This window comes from Chrysemys picta, chromosome 11, assembly GCF_011386835.1.
Source record: "Chrysemys picta bellii isolate R12L10 chromosome 11, ASM1138683v2, whole genome shotgun sequence".
Classification (NCBI taxonomy): Eukaryota; Metazoa; Chordata; order Testudines; family Emydidae; genus Chrysemys; species Chrysemys picta.
The window spans coordinates 8707157-8714990 of NC_088801.1; the positions used below are offsets into that span (position 1 = coordinate 8707157).

The 7834-nt window shown below is 44.7% G+C and overlaps 1 protein-coding gene across 2 annotated transcripts in view; it reads right to left on the reverse strand.

The window, feature by feature from the left end:
- The window catches only part of LOC101939473 (uncharacterized), a 27094-nt gene extending 20071 nt beyond the window's left edge, over positions 1–7023 (reverse strand). Inside the window, exon 1 of one of the 2 annotated variants that reach the window (XM_065560494.1) lies at positions 6758–7023. The gene's annotated coding sequence lies outside the window, so the exon portion shown is untranslated. The remainder of the gene's footprint in view (positions 1–6757) is intronic. The other variant, XM_024104785.3, reaches the window with a different exon arrangement.
- Positions 7024–7834: the final 811 nt, after the last annotated feature.

Sequence of the window (7834 nt, forward strand, 5' to 3'; positions counted from 1 at the left end):
ACAAATTTTCTCAGTTATGAAGCAGAATAAGTCTAAGCTGCGGTATCTCCTAACAGATGACCACCTGCATGCTGTATTTCAGATGAACGTCTCTGACTTTGAGCCAAATTTCAACAAACTGGTTGCTGAGAAACCACCTTAGACTTCTCACTAACTCAGAAAGTGCACTCTTTGTGATTACGGAGACGGTTATTTGTTCTTTACTGGTTTATTCCTGTTTTCTGTCATCCTGATACACATTTTATTCACTAATTTCTTTGTTTTTTAAATAGACAACACTGTACATAGAAACAACCTGTCTAAATATATAAAAAAAAGGCTGAACTTAAAATATAAATCAATACAGGTGACTTTAAACCTTACAAAAATATGTAGAATCTGTTTGATCCACATAAGGTTGTGCTTAGGGTTATGTGGACCTCTCGTGTAGAAAGGTTGGGCACCACTGCTAAATGACCTTGCAATCTCAATGCATTTGGCCCCTTAATCTCCTAATTCAAATAATTTCTGAGGACTCTGACAACAGGCCCACAAGCCGTTAACTGAGCTCTCCATCCCATGATTTTTAAGGAAGAGTGTAAGAAGGAAAAGAAAGTTTGATTAGAAAATATATGTAATGCTCTAACCACTTTCTCTTCTGGGTCTCCCAGTGAGTCTTGCCTTATCAGTGTCTGCATTTTAAACTGTAAACTTCTTGGGCATGCATTGTCTGCAAATGTGCCTTTGTACTGTGCCCATCACGAGTGCTTAATAATCTCCATTTAGAGTGCTGATTCCAAAGGAAAACTGCTACATTTCTGAAATGAATGGCTATAGTGGAAACATTGCTGAGCAACAGTTATTGTCCCTAGGATTAAATACTGATCTCCGTTTTACCTTTTCACTTCTCAAAAATAAATCTGGATAACAAAACCTGCTGAGCTGAACGTTACTTATTATTTGAAAGAAGGAAAGAGGGACCTATACAAGTTACTTCTGATACTCTCCGATCTCTAAATAGCAGAAGTTTATTCAAGTAAAAAAAAAACCCAAAAAAGACATACTTGCAGTTGGCAACACACACAGAATGCACATGCAGATCTGCATAAGATCTCTTCTCCAAAAGAAAGTGCCACCTTTGTTGCCCAAGTGCCAAGTAAAATAATAGATTCAGAATCTTTTCAAATGACTGTTTCCAAAGCAGTAGTAAAGAACAAAAAATGGCTGCTGCTTTTAGAGCCCTTTTGCCCCTTCATTCTTAATACCTACCACACAATCTAACTGCAAGTTAGACAGCTTGGAGTGTGGGGGAAGAGGAGCTTTTTCCCTAGAAGGCAATAATACAAAGTGTTGACCATAGCACAGAATACACTTTTGAATTAATGGTGCCCCATTGGTATTTCATAATAGAAAAATTAAGGAACAATTTCAGGAAATACAGGGGGGAAAATAAATAATTTCAGGAAAGGCATATTACATGATCATTAAATAGCTATTTGTATATTTACTAGAACATGATTTCTCAAGCAGATGAGAAGCTCATGTTTCCTGTAATAAAGTATTAATTAATTGAACTATACAATCTGATTTCCCAGCACCGGTCTTCTGATTAATTTTCCTCTGTTTTTAATATGCTGTTGAGAAAAGTTTCAGATTTTAAGAGAATCAAAAGCTTTAGAACTGTAACAATTTCTCATCCCAGCATGTATGTTTCATGTGCACAGAAACAAAGAAAATTTCTGTTAGTTTTTTCTACTTGTTATTTTTTTAAATAATATTCAACATCTTATGCATGCAATCCTGCAGCCTTTCCACCCAGAACTCCCATTGCAAATGGTACTGTTTGTGTGTTTTTCATATTGGGCAGCCAGATGTTATAGTGGTGGCACTGTTTAGAAGTGTGTATATACATTACAGCTTTTGGTGAAACCTCATGAGAGAACTTATGCTGCGAGCCCTTTCTCCAGTGAATAGTCTTATTCATCCAAATATTGCTGTTGGGCTCCTTGCATGAGAAAGGATGACACTATGAACATTGGTTTGCAGAGGGGATTAGGAAGTATTACCCTTTTTAAAAAAAACCCACCTATTTAGAATTAATTGATAGTCCCTACAGAGGTTTGGTTCCACTAAATCACATTTGCTTGCAATGCCAGAATATTTCTGTTACAAATTTCAATGTTCTTAGGATGCAATTGTAGTTGTTCTTAAATTGTGGCTCTATTAAACTCATACCACATTTCCCAGGATACAAGGCCTAATTTTCAGAGCTGCTGAAAATTCAAAATTAAGTCTGATGTGGTTCTGGGTACTAAGCACCTCAGAAGCACAGGCCTGTATTTCTTACATACATTTTGATTCTTTATTTATATCAGAGTCAGGCCTAGAGGCCCCAGCCAAAGTCAGGGCTCTCTTGTGTTTAGGTGCTGTGACAGTCTGTACTTTGATGAGCTTACAGTCTAAACAGACAAGACAAAGGGTGGAAGAAGGAACTACTGTTATCCCCATTTTACAGATGGGGAAAGAGGCATCATGAGAGAGCCAGCTGCTGGGTTCAAGAGCAGAGTTGGGTGGTGCTCCCTCCCAGCCCCGCATGGGGGCTGGCCCAGACCTCAGCCACACACCCCTCAATGTGTGTCCATGCCCTTTGGCATGACATCTCATCAAGATTAAGCCACTGCAAATCCAAAATGCTAATACAAGGTTATTAAGGAATCTTTAAAAAAAAAAAAAAAAATGGGAGTCCAGACAAGGAAATTCCATAAGGCTATGTGCTGCAAAGTTTGATACTAATACAATTGTTACACCAGCTCTCTTACAGAACTCAACAATAGCAGAGTGTACACACTACAAGCAAAAGAAGTTGTCAGAATTAAGGCTGTGCCACTTCCTGTATAAGGTAAGCACTGAAAAGTTGTTTGCTTAGTTTTGCAGGACTTTAGCATAATGTTATGTGTTGAATGGGTAATTTTGCTGTGTTCTAAATATAGTGGGAGGGAAAAAGACTCGCAATTCTACTGCTTCAAGATTAAAGGAATCCCTCTGTGAAATCAAGAAGAGACTCACTCTTGCACAATTCTCACATTTTTGCACCTTCCTTTGAAGTATACAGCATTTCCCGCTATTTGAGGCAGGGTACCTAAGTAACTGAATCATTGGCCTTTTGGGAGATGGGCAATTTTTGGTTCCTAGATTTCATTCAGGGATGTCACAATAACTGCAAGCAACTTAACCACTAGTCCGATTCCTCCAAGCTACAATAAGTTAAATGCCCTAGAGATTGAGTGCCATAAATCTGCAATCAGTTGTGATTGCACATATCTTCCTAATAGTGCACGAGGTGCTGTGAAGTAACTTCCAAACACTTTATCTCCTAAGGGAGACTCTGCTTATTGCAACTTCCAAAATCTTCAAGGCTCCGGTGAGATAAATAGATTTATTATAGAAATTAATGGCTATTTATTCCCCTGCCATCAAAAAATTAGGCCAAAGTTCATAGAATGTGTGTGTACTTTGCAGCTGAACACGTACTGTACTTCTATCTTCTGTACAGTCCACAATGGAATAGAATCTTATAATACATTTACTGACAATCACTAATTTATGCAGCACTCTATACAAGATATAATGTGCATTCCTTGCCCCCAAAGAGCTTTCAATCTAAATAAAACATAGGGCAGTGGCATACAGCATGGCGCATCAGTGAAGGTATTAATTATGATAATAGAAATAGGGTTACTTGAAGGGGAGTTTTAAGCAGGGATTTGAAAGTGGGGAGAAAGGACACTTGACCATGAAGTCAAGAACCAGATGGCAGAAGCTAAAGCGCTCAAATGGGATGCCGATGGATGTATAAATGTAAGTTGGCAGTGGGGCTAGCATGGGGAAAGTACTGAAAGAGAATGGGGGAAAGGAGCTGCATGGCGCAACGGGGAAGAGTGTAGGGAATGAGTAGAGGACAAAATGAGAGCTAAGATGTAGCCTGGGACAATATTCAGTAGTGAGGACATTACAGAGGAAGATGAGTTTAAATATTACAAAGTAAGAGTCAAAAGCAACAAAGAGTCTGTGGCACCTTATAGCCTAACAGATGTATTGGAGCATAAACTTTCGTGAGTGAATACCCACTTCATCAGACGCATGACAGAAGTAAGAGACAGAAGCCAAATGGGAGATTTAAGCGGGGAGGGAGGTGAAAGGTTGGACTGGTGAGAGAAACGGATGGATTTTGGTCTGACTTGACTGGAGAGACCTGAGAGGCAGGGAGAGAGGCCAGGTAGGAGAAGGCTACAGTTATCAAAATGACAAGGGCTATTGTTTGAGTGCACCAGCAATTTAAAAAAATCTTTAGTTGATTAGCTTATCCTTACCCTGAACTACAAGGGCTGCGTTTAAGGATGTTGTTGTTTTCCTTTGACCCTTGGGCTGCATTATGTGCATCTCAGTAATAGAGCCTGCAGCTGCAGAAACTTAGGGCATGGATGTGAGTGACATTTACTCACAAAAATAATCCCAACAACTTCAGTGGGATTACTCATGTGAATGAAGTTGGTGATGTGCATGTATTTGTAGGTTCTGACAAACGACCTTGCTAGAGGGCTAGAAGAAAGGGTGGCAAGTTGTTCTCACATCAGATAAGGACCAGAAAGAGAGGGTCTCTATTATCATGCATGAGCCTAACTTTCTGAAAAATTCTCATTTACAACTAAAGTTGTCCAAGCTTCACCTCAGGCAAGAGGTAGCTGGGGCAGGGCAGGGCAGTAAGAGGAAGTAAGCAAAATGGTCTTGAAGTGAAGGCACTGAACTGAGACTCAGAAGATATGGGTTCAATTGCTGGCTTTGCCATAGACTTTGTGTATTTTGGGGAAGTCACTTGGTGTCTCTTTTCTTCAGCTCCCCATCTGTAAAGTGGAAATAACACTTCCCTTCTCTCACCTTTTGTCTATCTTTTGTAAGCTTTTAGGGGCAAAGACTGTTGCTTACTACGTATCAGTACTGTACCTAGCACAGTATGCCCTGATCTCAGTTGGAGCTTCTGGACATTGTCAATTCTGATAATCTCATCTATTTTTGACCCCTATGAAGATGTGGAAGAGAATGTACTTTTCTACTGTAAGAAAACATCAAGAAGCTACTTTTTGGCTTACATGTACTAGGTGGCAGTTACCACCTGAAATGCTCATGTTGACTATCCCTTAGCAGGGTCTAAATGCCAAACTCTTCTCACAGTATGAATGGAAATGCTGTAGCCTCATTGATTCTACACAGGGTGGGATAGGATGGCTTGCCCCTTTAAAGGCTGGAGGTCTGGAATCAGCCAGCCTTGGCCTCTTACTCCTGCCTGTCACACCTGAGATGAGGAGTGGGGTCTAACTATTAGAACCAGCTGAGCATTTAGGAGCTGATTCCCCAATGAAGAGCAACAGAAAGCTACAGAGTGAGACATGCTTAAGGAGACTAACCACCACTATGAAGTGGGAGTGAAATACACCTCTACCCCGATATAACGCAACCCAATATAACACGAATTCAGATATAACGCGGGAAGGCAGCGCTCCAGGGGGGTGTGGCTGCACACTCCAGCGGATCAAAGCAAGTTTGATATAACGCGGTTTCACCTATAATGCGGTAAGATTTTTTGGCTCCCGAGGACAGCGTTCTATCGGGGTAGAGGTGTACTATAGAAACTGCTAGAAATGAACAGAACACAGTAGCAAACCTTGAATCTTCAGGGAAAAGTTTTCAAGCAGGAAAGGCCTAGGAGTATGGTCTTGAGGGGGATTCTGAGAACTTAATTTTGGGAACTGTTTTATGTTAATAATTTTAGCTCTGAGCTGGGGTGTTGATGAATCAGAGATAAGTTTGTGCTGATAATCTGAGTTCAGGGGCCCTGAATTAAAGACAAGAGAAACAGAGGCAGGGGCCTGCAAAGCAACCTCAGACCATGACAGAACAGGGGGCACTTGGGAGGCAGCCAGTCGGTTCACATGTGTTCTGGCAAATTAAGGGATGGGGATTGTTGTTCTGAGAGAATTACTATAAGGGATGAGTTAATGCAGTCTACATCATTCCCCACCCCCTTTTTTTTATTACACCATATTTTTGCAACCATGACAACTGGACCCTTGATAAGCTGCCAACCCAATGCACTAATCAAGCAGTTCAGACCCCTTTGCAAAAGCAGAAGGGCTCTGGTGTTCTCCCATAGCACAAACTGGCTCTCTTGTGCTCTCTCCCAAAACATATCCTCAAAGCAGGGGATCCAACCCCATCCCCCAAAGTCAGACTCCAGTGCCCACAGACGTGTGTAACTTTTGGTCTGCTTTGCATCAGGAAAAATCCCTTCTACCCTAGGGACATCTGTTCCAAACCCCCAGAGTGAACACACACACACTGGAATAGTACAGTGAATATAGGAAAGGGAAATATTTATTCACAGAGGGATGAATGGAGAAAAATAACAGGGGGAAAGACGTGGAGAGTGGTAAAACAGAATTGCATTCAACACAAGGCCCTGCACAGGCCCTGTGGTAGCACAGTCTGAAAGGGCAGACACTGAGCAATACATCTGCACTCAGAGTTCGGGAGCCGTGGGCAAAGTTCCAGTCCCGTGGTGAGTCTTGAGTGCTCCTGGTCGTCTTCGGCGCTAGTGAACTTTCCCCAACAAACCCCTCCGGGGCCCTCTTCTGCAGCCACACAGAGCGACCCCCTCCCCACTTAACTAGCTAACTGCCTCCCTCCTTATCCCCAGTGCAAGGCCACAAGCTCCAGTACTCACAGCCCCATGCAGCTCTGGGCAGCAGTGATACCGGGTCCAGCTCCGGCCTGTCTTCGGGTGATTCCTCCCTGGCCCAGTGCTCCCCCTGGCTCCTGTCCTGTGGTGTCCCGGTCGCTGCTCTGTCCCTCGCAGACTCCGGGCAGCTTCTCGGCTGCTGCTTTCTGTGAGGGCCCCGCTGGCTGCAGCCCTTCGGTCTGGAGCTCCAGACACACACCCTGTCGCTCTTCCCCCACCCCCCTGCACTTCCTCCTTCAGGCACAATCAGCACTCCCCCCCCTCAGGGCAAAGATTTAAAGGGCCATGCGCTCTAAACCCCAAAGGGGTTACACACAGGTGGTGTGTACTGGAGCCTCAATCTCTACCCACCTCACACAAGGTCTTGGTGTCCATAAAAAAAACACACTGGAGGGACTAGGCACAGAGAAAATCCCCCCTCCAATCTACACAACCACTGAGAGGCTGGGGACAGAGCCCACTCTGAACAGACACACTGAGGGGGGGCAGGGATGGCCAGAGACAGAGCCCCCTTCACAAAAACACTGAGGGGGGTAGGTTAGGAGCAGAGCACACCCCACAGAACGGGGGTGGAGGGAGGCAAAGCCCCCTCCCCAACCCAACCAGTGGGGGGAGGAGGAGAGGGAGGGACAAAGGCCCCTCCCCCACCCACAGCTGCAGGAAAGGGAGGGAACCAAAGCTCCCCCAAATAGCCAGCAGTGGGGGGAGACAGCAGCCTCCTCAACTAACAGCCGGGGGGAACAGCCCCCTGCTCTCTCTCACACACGGGACGGTCCCCACCCCTGTATAACGGCTCTGGAACCCTTGCCATGGGGCAACGCACACCTCAGCCTTGGGGCCAGGGCCGGCTTTAGGCCAATTCAACCAATTCCCCTGAATTGGGCCCCGCGCCCAAGCCCCGGTACAGTGTACCGGGAAGAGCCGGTGTGCTGGACCCGGGTGGCCCGGCTTCCCCAGGGGGCCCTGCCCGCAGCCAGCCCCTGCCGCACCCCCACCCGCACCAGCCCTGCACCACCTGCCCTGCCGCTACCCGCAGCCAGCCCCGCACCCCCTGCCCACAGC